The sequence below is a fragment of the Acomys minous genome (genome assembly GCF_964271855.1).
Source record: "Acomys minous genome assembly, chromosome: 14".
Taxonomy (NCBI): domain Eukaryota; kingdom Metazoa; phylum Chordata; class Mammalia; order Rodentia; family Muridae; genus Acomys; species Acomys minous.
The window spans coordinates 58,962,964-58,975,004 of record NC_140496.1 but is presented as its reverse complement, the minus strand read 5'-3'; the positions used below and the strand labels follow the sequence as shown (position 1 = coordinate 58,975,004).

The following is a 12,041-nucleotide window of genomic DNA, read 5'->3' as shown; positions in this document are numbered from 1 at the left end:
CCAGATGTCTGGGTATTTTCCAGATCTCCTCCATCAGTTTTCCCAGGAGAATGGATTGAAGATGTCAGTGTCTAACAAGAGACCCCCAGATTGCTGCAGTGTTATAAGTGATGCTCAATGCTGCTGCCAGGGGAGTATAAAATGGTGCTGCAGTCATTGTGACGTTTTAAAAACTTAAGCCCATAGCTACTTTTTAACCCAGCCATAACATGTCAATACATTCGCCTAAGAGGAAAGGAAGCCATGATTACACACAGATATGTACTCCAGAGTTCAGAGCAGCTTTGTTTGCAACAATCAGGAGCCGGTGGTGGGCTGGAGAGATGGTTCAACATCCACACAAAGCCAGGAGCAGTGTTCATTGTAGCTTCATACCTGCAGATATGGCAGACTATGTGGATTTGCTGGGTGTGTGTGTGTGTGTGTGTGTGTGTGTGTGTGTGTACTGTCTCATGCAGCCCAAGCCTACCTCAAACTCAATAAATAGCAAAGGCAGGCTTTGAACTCTTGATCCTTCAGCCTCGGCCTCCCAGATGCTGGCTTTACAAGAATGAAACATCACATTCAGCTGCATTTTCTGGCTTCTATGGGATACCTACATTCTTTGGCTTCTGGTCGCTCCTCCATCTTCAAGGCTGGACTCATAAAACCTTCAAGTCTTCCTATCTTACAGTTTCTCACATGCCCACTCTCCCTACTCACCTGCCATGCAGGCTTACTCAGGGAGCTTGCATGAGTGTATGAGCTTGTTTCTAGTCTGCTCTTTTAACTATTTACTGCCCAGCAACCATCTCTGCGTGTGCTGCATGGACCAACTCTGCCAGCATCAGGTCATTAGAGATGCGGTCTAATCGTTGACCCAGACTTTCTTAGGATCTGTGATGAACAAGATTCCGTGAGATTTGGAGGAACATGAACTCCCAGAGTTTATCCAATGATTTTGAATCCTTCATCACTGTAGCGTTCTATTCAGTACTGAGGTACCCTGTGTTACGCCTCCTCTTGTTCCTCATATGGAATTCACAGCTTCATTTGGGAAGAACTGGAACTTTTATAAGAACCTAAATCAATGCTCAATACATCATATTCTTTTATTTCTTCACTAGTTTTGTCTTTTATATTTTTCAATACATTCAGGATTTTTTTTCCTTTCATAATAGTCTAATATATGCCTCTCTTGTGGATTTTATTCCAGGAAGCTCACAGATTTTGTTGTTGCTAGAGGTGGTATTTTATTATCTTTCTAATTGTTGCAGACATACTGGTATGCAATATGTGTTTGCACATTGATCTGGCAACCAAGAAAATATATTTTACTAATGTTCATAATATTTATACACATCCCCTCTGAATTTTATGTAGGTAATACTATTTTCCATGAATAATAATAGTTTTACTTCATGTTATCTTAATCTTTTCTTGTATTAGTGCACTAAATAAGCTTTCTTGTACACAGTGGGTAAAGAAATAGTCATGGTCTTGATCCTAAAAGACAGGATGATCTTAAATCCCTCAATGCTAAGATAGATATTTGTAGTTGATTTTTTAAAATAGATACTCTTTACAAGATTAAGGAACTGGCTTTTTCCTCCTTCTAGTTTGCCAGGTTTTATAAGAAGAAATGAATATAAAATTTTCTGATTCTTTTTTATTATATCAGTTACTTTCCTCGGTGCTCTAACAAATAATCTGGCAAAATAACTGATGGAGGGAAGGGAGTGGACTTGGGCTCCCAGTCTGAGGGTACACTTAGTCGCTTAGTCACGGTGGAGAAGGCTGACAGCAGGAGTGTGAGGCGGCTTGTCACACTGCATGGCCAGGAAGTGACGAGAGAAGAATACCAGTGCTTAGCTCACTTTCTCCTTTTTACTCAGTCTGGGACTCCAGCCCTTAGGACAGTGCTGCCCATACTCAGGTGGATCATCTGTCTTTAGTTAAGGCTTACCAGAAGCACCCTCATAGGCACGGCCAGAGGTGTGCTTTCATGGTGATTCTAAATCCCATCACTTCCATGAAGATTAACAGTCACAATCCCAGCCTTGTCAACTTGACATCTGAACACATAAGCTTAAGGCAAAGCATCCTATTCATTGCCTCAAAGTCCCATTTTCACCTCCTAATGCCAACCTCAATGAGCCCATCTCTAACAGTCTCCATTGGGCTTTAAAAGTCCCAATATTTTCGAGGCTTAAGAAAAACAAGCAACAAGACCTGTTACATACGTTCAGTGAAAAGTGGCAGTGTTAACATTTCCATTGCAAAAAGAGGGGAATGCAGGCATAGCCAGCAAAGTTTGAGCCAAGCAAAACCAAACCACAGAAGGGCAAATACCAAGTCCTGCAGATCCATGTCCATCATCTAAGGCCTATGATGGGATCACTGGGCTCCAAAGGACTTGAATAGCCTTGCCCCTTCAGCTCTGCTACTTATAAAACATGTGTCCTCTCTCCTGGGTGGGCTCCACCCCAAGCCTATAGCTTTCCACAGAAAATTTCACATTGTTCTGGCATCTCCAAAGCCCTGGGGCACACACTACAACTTAGATTACACTTTCATAGCTTTGTGCAATCGCTTCTTAGGAATTCTTTGTTGGGACACCCACCATTGCCTGCTCTGAACAGCTCTCTGGATCCTTGGCATAAGACTCCATGCCCTTTTTACCTTTGCAACTTTAATGACTGAAAACAAAATGCCATGTGGATGATGTGTTTGGTTCTACTGCCAGCTAAGAGACAGAGCCTGGCCCCCTTCAACAACAGCCATGGTGGTTTCTGTATGGCTTGGGTGGCTGAGTCGATAAACACACTTTCCCAGGCACTTGTTTGTACATGGAGAGTCACTTCTGAAGCATTTCAGCTGGGTGCGCTCTCCTCTCAAATGACTTTGCACACTCATGGCTCACGTGTTAAGTCATGAGCACCCACTGGTGGAGATCTTGAAAGTGAATGGACCATGAAGGCTATGACTTCATCACAGTCCACTGATGCTGCTGCAGTTTGATGACATCATAGATAAGAGGTGGCTATGTAGAAGGGGGGAGGCAGGATGGAAGGAGGGACATTAGATTCAAATCACAACGCTTCGTGGATGTTCAGACTTCACACAAGCTGTTGCCTTCCGAGCCTGTTAGCCGGATAACAGTTACATTCCAGCTACTGTGCTAGAAATAAGGACTTAAAAAACAAGCAAGGAGTTGAATGTGGTAACTCAAAACTACAGAGCAAGTATTTGGGAAGCTGAGGCAGGAGGATCATCTAGGCTACAAAGCAAGCTTCGGGCTAGCCTAGGTTAAAGAATAAGATCTTCATGGGCCTGGAATCTGGTGGCGTTATTTTGTTAAATGGTCATGTTGCCAAGTTGACTCCTAAATATTTATGTTTCCACCTGTGAGTATGGGCTGCTTTCAGCCTTGGTCATAGAACCCATCCCCCATCCACAGTGGGCAGCAGTCAACAGAGAAGTGTGTAACCGGTCAGAGTGCTAACAATAAGAGACTGAGCATTCAATCCGGAAGAGGACGTCTATATTAACTACCACTACCAAGGCTCAGGAAACCCTGAGGAAGAGGAAATGGGGAGAATGTGAAGTGAGATGCTCTGGGAAATGCTTCCTTCTGAACATGATAAAACTAACGAATTCACGGACTCGCAGGAGCTGTGGTCACCTGCACAAGATAGAACCAGCCAAACTCCAGCACAGAAGGGGTGGGTGGTCTCCAGGTTCCATCCCTTGCTGAAGAGCTATTGGCACTGGCCAAGGTCCAGGAAGGAAGAAGCACTCTTTTTGGAGGTGTGGCCACTGGTAGTTTTCTCATGTTCCAGGGGTTGCCCACACTCGTGCACACATGGACAGCACTAACCGGGTTCAGTGGGTTATCAAAAACCAGCTCTCTTTCTCTGCCATTGGACCATGGGAGCCTGTGCCCCAGTAGGGACGATGGTGTGGAGCCTGCCTTGCCGGGGTGGTGGCCATGACAGCTGTGCTAAATGGGCTATTGTCTGGAGGATCTTGGAAGATTGAAAGCAAATTCAGTCTGCGCAGGCAGCAGGCTGTGTCTCCAAGGACAAGCAGTTCGAGTACACACGGTGCTGGTGTGAAGCAACTGCAAGGTTGGCTCAGCAGAGGTGTCACACTGCTGGAGGAGCTGTTGCCCAAAGGGAGGAGAGGAACAGGGGTTGCCTTCTTCTACCTGGTAGGGGCCAACTCCTGGCTCGGGAAATATGGAAAGACTAAAGTGTGTGCAAGGGCTGCTGCAGGCTGAGCCCAGAACAACCAGGACCAAGAACTGGAATGCCTCATGGACAAGGCCCTGAAGGAAGGTGGACCAGTAAACATGGCCATTGTTAGTGGACAGCCATCGCTGGTGCCCTCGAGGTGGCTAGACTGGCTGGACTCACTGGACTAGGTGTGTCCAAGTCCAAACCCTGAAGTCAGCTCCACATTCTCTCTGTCTGGAGGCACCTGGGGGTCCATGGGAGACACTGGAAGAGGGTCCCACGCACCCCCATTGGCCCCTTCCCTCCTCTTCCCACCTTGCTGTCACCCTGTGCATCCTGCAGAACCTTCAACCTCCCATCCCTTGAGACCTGCTGTTTAGTTCTAAGTCCTATGCTTTGAGATGAGTGTAAACAAAGTTGGGCTGTGCCTTGGGGTGGGACATGGATTTGGCAGGGTGTTAAAGGGAACACAGGGACAGTTGGAGGTGGAAGATGAGTCTGATCATATTCCATCATGTGCATGTAAGTGATTCTCAAATGTGAAGAAAATAAGGCTAAGTAAGACCTAGTCTTAAAACAGTTTCAACACAATAATAGTACTTATAAAAGCTGATTAAGATCGAGGATCTCTCTGAGAACGAGAGGGCTGTGTAATATGTAAAAGTCTTGGGACCAGATTAGCCTTTCACAGGCAATTGAATCTGAGTAAATTTACTTAAATTTGATGAACTTCAATTACCTTACTTACAAAATTAATATAAAATAGTCTAATGGATTTTGCAGTGATTAAGAGGCCACTAGCTATTTCTACTTGAAAAAATAAGGAAAATACGTCTCCTTACGTAAAAAGAACTCCCGATAGATAGTGCTTGGCTGCGTACCTGTGCAGCCAATGGGCTCAATTACTTTTCATCTCTTGCTTCCAACATTTTCTTCACCCACATCTTTGCTCTCGGGCTAGTTGCCTCTGTTATGGTTTAGGTGACAAGCAGCAGCCCTCAGCCTCCTGTGTTGGAGCACTTGGGCCCCCACTCAACCCCACCCCACCCCACCACCGGCATGATAGGATGGGTGGAGAGGTGGCTGAAGTGGGCCACCGAGAGCCGGCCTTGAGGGCACATCCACTTCTGAATCTAGCCTGAGCATTCTGTGACCTCTCTGCCACTGCCACAGCTGGAGCCACTCTCACAGTACCTTCGCCTCTGTGGTGTACCGAAATCTCTGGAAACCTCAGTCAAAACAATCTTTTCTCCCTCTAATTCTTTCTGTCAGGTACTTCATCAGCTGTGAGGAAAGAACTAACATGTTTGCAGCTGCAAAATGATTATCGAAATGTCCGTCATCCGGACACTTGCAAGAGGTACCCCTCCTCAGCACCCCATTAGGGTTCACTTCCATGTTGGCCAGAATTGTATTACCTGTCCATGTCTAAACCAATCACTCTGGGAGAAATAAGATTACAGTAATTGGTTTCCACCCCTTCCGCTGCATTCCCAGAGCCTCAGAAGGGGATGGTGAAATAGCTGTCCCATTCGGGGCTGAAGCCAATCATTCTGAGAAATAGAATTAGAGTAATTGTTTTAGTCCAAATGGGCTAGAGCCGTCCCCGAGTTACTAGGAAAAGCAATCTACATTCACTCAAAATTAGAGAGATTCTGGCCACAGAGAGGAACTGGGTAGCTTGGAAGGGAGGGCTGCAGCCACGCAGGGCGGCTGTCAGACGTAAAAGAGCTAATTTACACAGAGGGCTCAGGATGGTGTCGGGTGCATAGCAAGCTCTCAAGTAAATGTGAGCTACAAATATTTCTCATACTCCACAATGCAGCGTCGAAGGCAGGCAGTTTTTAACATGTATGTTTCTTACGATGTCCAATGATGGATGCTAGCAAGATGGTCCTGAGAGCATCAAGGAGGAGCCAGCTCCTAGCTGGAGTGGAGTCGAGAGTGGAAAGGTGACAGGGGGTGGGAGAGGCAGCCAGGGGATGCTTCCTGAAAAGGCATGGGCTTCGCTCGAGTGTTGAAAGATAAACAGGAATCACTGGATTTTGTTTTATTTTTTAGGTTTTTCAAGACAGGGTCTCTCTGTGTGTGTAGCCTTGGCTGTCCTGGACTCGCTTTTGTAGACCAGTCTGGCCTGAAACTCACAATGGTCCACCTGCCTCTGCCTCCGGAGTGCTGGAATTGAAGGCGTGAGCTACCACGCCAGGCGCAACTGATTCTTCTTAAGGTAGAATATAAGTATGGGCACGGCACAGGAGGTTAACCAATACCGATCCTCTGGACACTTGAAATTTGGGGCGGGGGAGAGGGAAGGCTAGAGAGGAGGAGAGAGCCTCACTGCTGGGTGTCCCCAGCTCCCAAGAGGGGTAAGATATCACAGCTGCATCGTAGGCTCATTGGTTTATCTTAAGCACATGCCAGAGTTCAATAACTTGCTGGGAAGAAATCAGCCAGCTAATAAAACAATGCGCTGGCTCAGAGAAAGATAATATGGCTGGGGAGTGGGTACAGAGAACCCGTTGGCTGGGCACGCCGCCACATGTCTGTAAGCTCATCTTTTGGAAGACAGAGGCGGAAGCATCAGGAGCTCAAAGTCATCCTCGGCTACATGGAGAATTTGGGGCACAGCCTAGGCTAAACTAGACCCTGTCTGAACACAAAATAAAAGTTCTGTCGTATGTAGCCAGCTTTTCTTCTGGGGAGTGATATTGGGGTATCTGGGGTCTACCACCCCAGTCAGCAAGGGCTATACCGCCAAGCTCTCTCCCTCACTCCTCAGCTTCAGGGAGCCAGTTTTTAAAGTGAGGAGGGTTGTAAGATCAGTTAGCAAGGTTGTAATTTGATGGTCCTGTCGAGTGTATCAAAGGACAGTTGAAGCAGGATGGTCTAAGGAGCCACGCACGATGACCATCAATGAAACGGGGGGCGGGGGGTGGGGGGAAGAGAGAGTGAACCGGGCACGAGGGCACCCAGCTACAGTCCCAGCAGTTGGGAGGCTGAGGCAGGAGGATCATAACCCTGTAGCTTCGGTTACATGGTGAGTTTTTGTCTCCAGAAACAAATGAAAGGAAAGCAAGGGAAATAGCTAGTGGGCAGCGTGCTTGCCATATAAGCACTGGGACTGGAGTTGGATGGCTAGCACAGAAGATAAATAAAATAAAATAAAGCAAGCTAGGATCATGTGTATATAATCTCAAAGCTGAGGAGGCTGAGACTGGCAGAAACCTGGGGCCTCTCTGGCTAGCCTGCCTAACCTAATTGGTAAACCCCAGGTCTCAGTGAGCCATTCTGTTTCAAAAACAAAGAAAAATAACAAGGTATGAGGCAGAAAGATGGCTGGGTGCATAAAGGTGCTTTCTGCACAAGTGTCACACACAAGTTCAATCCCCCAAAACCAAGTAAAGATGGAAAAAGAGAATCAACCCCATAAAGTGGTCCTTGGACCTCCATACATATGCCATGACACACAGGCACCCATACACACACACACACACACACACACACACACACACACACACACACTCGCAGCAAGAAAAGGAGGAAGGGAGGGAGGGAAAGGAGGAAGGAAGACATATTTAGGGATGATGATAATGATGATGCGAATTCATCTCTGCCTGGTTTTGCAGGTCAGTAGTTGTGGGACCAGGCAGCAGGTGCACAGGAGACTGTCCAGAGGGTGAGAGGAAGCACTGCTGTAAAGGAAGGTCACTTTAAAGAAGCCATGTCTCTTGCTTTGCTCCACTCAAGCCATGAGGCTGGGAAAGTGGACCCTCTGATGGGGCTTAGACTTATATTTTCCCACTGAACCTAAGAGCAGGTGGCAGTAAACCTCCAGGTGGGGGAATTAGCAGGGGATTTATTTTAGAAATTGAAGGGTATCATGGTCTAGTCTGGGTCTGGAAAATCCTCGAACTTGTAGTATGAAGACAGACTAAGACAAGTGCCACGCCTCCTGGTACAGGCAACACATCCTAGCTTTTGTATCTTACGCATGTGTGTGCTTTGTCTACATGCGCATCTGCACACCAGAAGAGGGCATCAGATCCCATTATAGACCCTTGGGATTCCCCCGTGTGAGTGCTGGGAATTGAACTCAGAACTTCTGGAAGAGCATCTCTCCAGCCCCTCGAATGAAGAGACGGATTTGCAAATACTACTGTTAATAAAAAGCCTTTGCTAATGTTGTCTTTGATTATTCAGATAGTTACAGGCAGGTTCTCGGTAGTCCAGCTTGCCTCTGACTCATAGCTTACACTGACGTTGAATCCCTGACCCTCCTCCCTCAGCCTCCTGAGTGTTGAGATTTACGGGTATCCACCCTCACCACCTGGGCTTGGCAAACGGCATGTCTACCTGAACTGGGTTTGTCAAATTCAAAAGCAGGATTTTGCATGTCCCTTTTGTTAGCATTCAGGCACCTCTACGGCCAGCCCTGGAGACTCAGCGCTAGCCGCAGAGATATAATGTGTTCCCACTGTCTCCACTAGTCGCCCTGCGCATGTGCAGGATCTGTCCGCTCCCCCCGCCCCCCTCTTTCCCACCACCCTCACCTGGAGGATTTCTCCGCATCCCCTCCCTAATAAGCCTCCCATGTTGCATGGTTTGCCTTGATGGAGACCTTAACACCTTTCAGCACCAGTGGCTACCACCTCCCCCTGTGCCTTCAGCCCCAGCCTCCTGCTAAGGGCCTGGGTTTCCACAGCATCTACCTCATCCGTTCTGTACTCTAGGCAGCATGGGCAGCGCCTTTTGAACTCTCTCCAAAGAGAGGCATCCTGCCAAGACAGAATGTTCCGACCTGCCCCACCCAGAAGATAAAACCACCACCATGTTTGTGAGTGAGAGGCAGCAAGCAAGAGAGGAGGGTAAGCAAGTCTGCACACACACGAGCTGGCTACAAACTGAGAAGGAAGTTCAGATGCTGTGTGCCTCTGTTCCCACCTTGGTGCCACGTCTTTGGTGGCGTCTCAGTCCCTGGTTGCTCCTGGAGGGCACCTTCCTCCATATGGAGCCCTCACATGCCGGGAACACCACCATCAAGGCCTTGACTCTTAACCAAAGGTCACAGAGCAAAGGCAGGCAGGAGAATGAATGGTTCAAGTCAAAAGGCACTGACAGCTGTGTCCCAAGGACATCCTGCTCCCTGCTGTGCCCTTCTACTGTCTCATCCTTGGACAACAACACACACACACACACACACACACACAGCCCACCAACAGCATATTGTTTCTCTCTTGGGCCTCTATCCCTGCACCGTTCAGAGAGCTACAGTGTCCACAGAAAACATCGCCATCATGGAGGGACCGTTGATCATTGGTCAGCCCCACTCCCATCGCCTTGTTACCTTATCATGGCAAGAATCCAGCCTCACTGGGTTTGTGTCTGTACAGCGATTCCACTCCCAGAGAGCTGTTCCCACCCTTAAAAATAAGACCTTACACTAAACCGGTATACAATGGAATTTTGTTCATTCACAGTAGCAACCCAAGAGAACAAACCATGATTTAAAAAAAAAAAAAGCACAGAATGAAATATTACTCAGCAATGAAAAGGGAGGAGCTCCTGAATGTGCCAAATAACCTTCGTAAGTATCCCTGAATTATGCAAAATGGGAGAAGGGGGCTGGGCAGACTGATACAGCTCCTCCATTCCACTTGAGTCTTCCAGAACGAGTACTGCTGGTGGGTCAGAAGACAAAGCTGCTGGTGGTGATGGCATCTGCTTGTTTTGTCAAAACTCTAAGAGGGGAGAAACTTATGGGCTTGAAAAACTCAACCAAAAAAAGAGAAGGGGAAGATAATGTGCCAGCCGATTGCGATTCCTAGTCACAACGCGAACTAACCTCACAGTGGAAGGAAATGACGTCATTCACAGCTCCCAGTGTTTGCCTCAAATGGCTGCACACAGCCCTGGGAGGCAATGCGGAGACCATGCTCCTGCCCTCTCACCAGATGAAATTCAGGGTGGATGACATAGTAGTTCTGATTTCTGCTCTTTTCTCTTCCAGTGTCACATGCTGTCTGAGAATTTTAAGTCTTCTGGATAAGATAAACAAGAAAACACTTCGGTCTGGCTTTCTTCACTGCCCCAGGCAGAAAGGCGGCCCATCTCATCCCAGGAGAGGGCCAGTCTGGCTGAGGGGAAAAACAAAGCAAACGAGACTCAAAGGCTTCCAAAAATCAGCTTCCATGTGGCTCCCCAACGGCACCTTGCTCAGGGGCCATGACCATGTCGGGATCCAGTCTGGAGAGTCCCAGGCCAGAATTCACAGCGGAGAAAATCAGATAGAGACATTTTCTCAAAAATAGAAAGAACCGGAAGTAGACATGAGTGCTAAATACATAGGTCCTTCCGTGGCAGGGCAGCCAGCACCAAGCGTCTTCAGTCAGGTTGGGTAGTTGCTCCTCACTACGATGCTGAGGCAAGGCTATCCCAGCATCTGTATTTGTAGGGAAAAGATAAACTCCTATATACCCTAGTTATTTTGACAAGGACATCCATGATGTCCTTGTCAAACCAGCTAAAAAGAATGGTGACGCAGCACCGGGCCCCATCTGCATCCATGATAGATTGATAGCCATCTTTGAATCCTCCCTTTACTCTGCCTCTTTTTTTTTTTTCTTTTTTTTTTTTTCCCTCCAGTCAGCCTGGTCCTTCCCAAGCACACAGCCCAGAGGGAGAAAACCTGAGCCCAGCACACCCAGGGTCTGGATGCTTAGGGACCACATCCTAAGCTCTTCCTGGTTAGCAATACATTTTGTCATTTATATAGCTGTCTGTTGAAACTGAGCATATCTTCTGGAAGAAGTAAGAGCTCAGAACCCTTGCTATGGACAAAACAACGCCCGCTTCTCCTGAACTGCCTCCGTCTCCTTCTTATGATGACAACTCTTTAGCCCCACTCTTCAGATCACAAGGACACTCGCTCTAGGCCTGTGGTTCTCAACCTTCCGGCTGCCGAAACCCTTTAATGCAGCTCCTCGTGTTGTGGTGATCCCCAGCTATAAAATTCTTTCTCTTCCTACTTCATGACTGTAACTTTGCTGCGATTATGAATTACAATGTAAGTATCTGACTACACAACCCTGTAGGGGTTGAGACCCTCAGGTTGAGACCCTCTGCCCTAGTCAATTTACCAAAAGCCAGTCACTCTGTTCTGCTCTAATTTACAAAGGTTACGCCCTGGTCCTCTCAAAGCCCCGCATGGAGACTTCATTTCCCAACATCCCCCTGGTGGAGACCCCTAGTAATGCTTTCTGGAAGCAGGCAGCCAAGTTAGGGAAAAGGACCCACTTTCCAGGGGGGCGCAGGGTGTGCCAAGCAGAGCAGAATAAAACCCGTGAAGGATTTTACCTTCTCCGAGAGAGAGGCTGTTAATCACGAAGAGGACTGACTGCTCTGTTCCTCAGACTGCTTCCTGGGTGGTTCATTTCCTCTGTGTTCACCGTTTCCCAACGCACCTCACCCTGAATAACCCTGTCACTAACCCCTTGAAGGCCAGGGCGGGGCCGCCTGGTTCCTCCAGGCTCTGAAGCTGCTGTGGCCTAATTACCAGCCAGAAGGAGCCTGCATCCCCAGCTGGAGGCCAGCTGCTGGAGAGAGGCATATTAAGACGGTTCCCTTTCTTCCAAACCCTTGTTAGTTCTTCCTGGTGGTGATTAGCCAGTTATTTTTAGCTCCATCTAAGCTCCCTGGTTAGTGTTCGGGCTGCTTTAGACAGGTCTGCGGCGCACTGCTCCACGTTCGGGGCTTGGGTTCCATTTGGCTCCCGCAGAAGTGGATAGATTAACTGGAGGCCCATTTTGCTGCTCCCCAGGTGCTCGC

General features: G+C 47.8%; 1 long non-coding RNA gene across 1 annotated transcript; it reads right to left on the bottom strand.

Moving 5' to 3' along the window:
- Positions 1-9,668: 9,668 nt before the first annotated feature.
- On the bottom strand, positions 9,669-11,792 carry LOC311583032. Its single transcript, XR_014774364.1, has 2 exons — positions 11,571-11,792; positions 9,669-10,656 (listed from the first exon to the last, which is right to left on the bottom strand). It is a non-coding gene; the product is annotated as an uncharacterized lncRNA (long non-coding RNA).
- Positions 11,793-12,041: the final 249 nt, after the last annotated feature.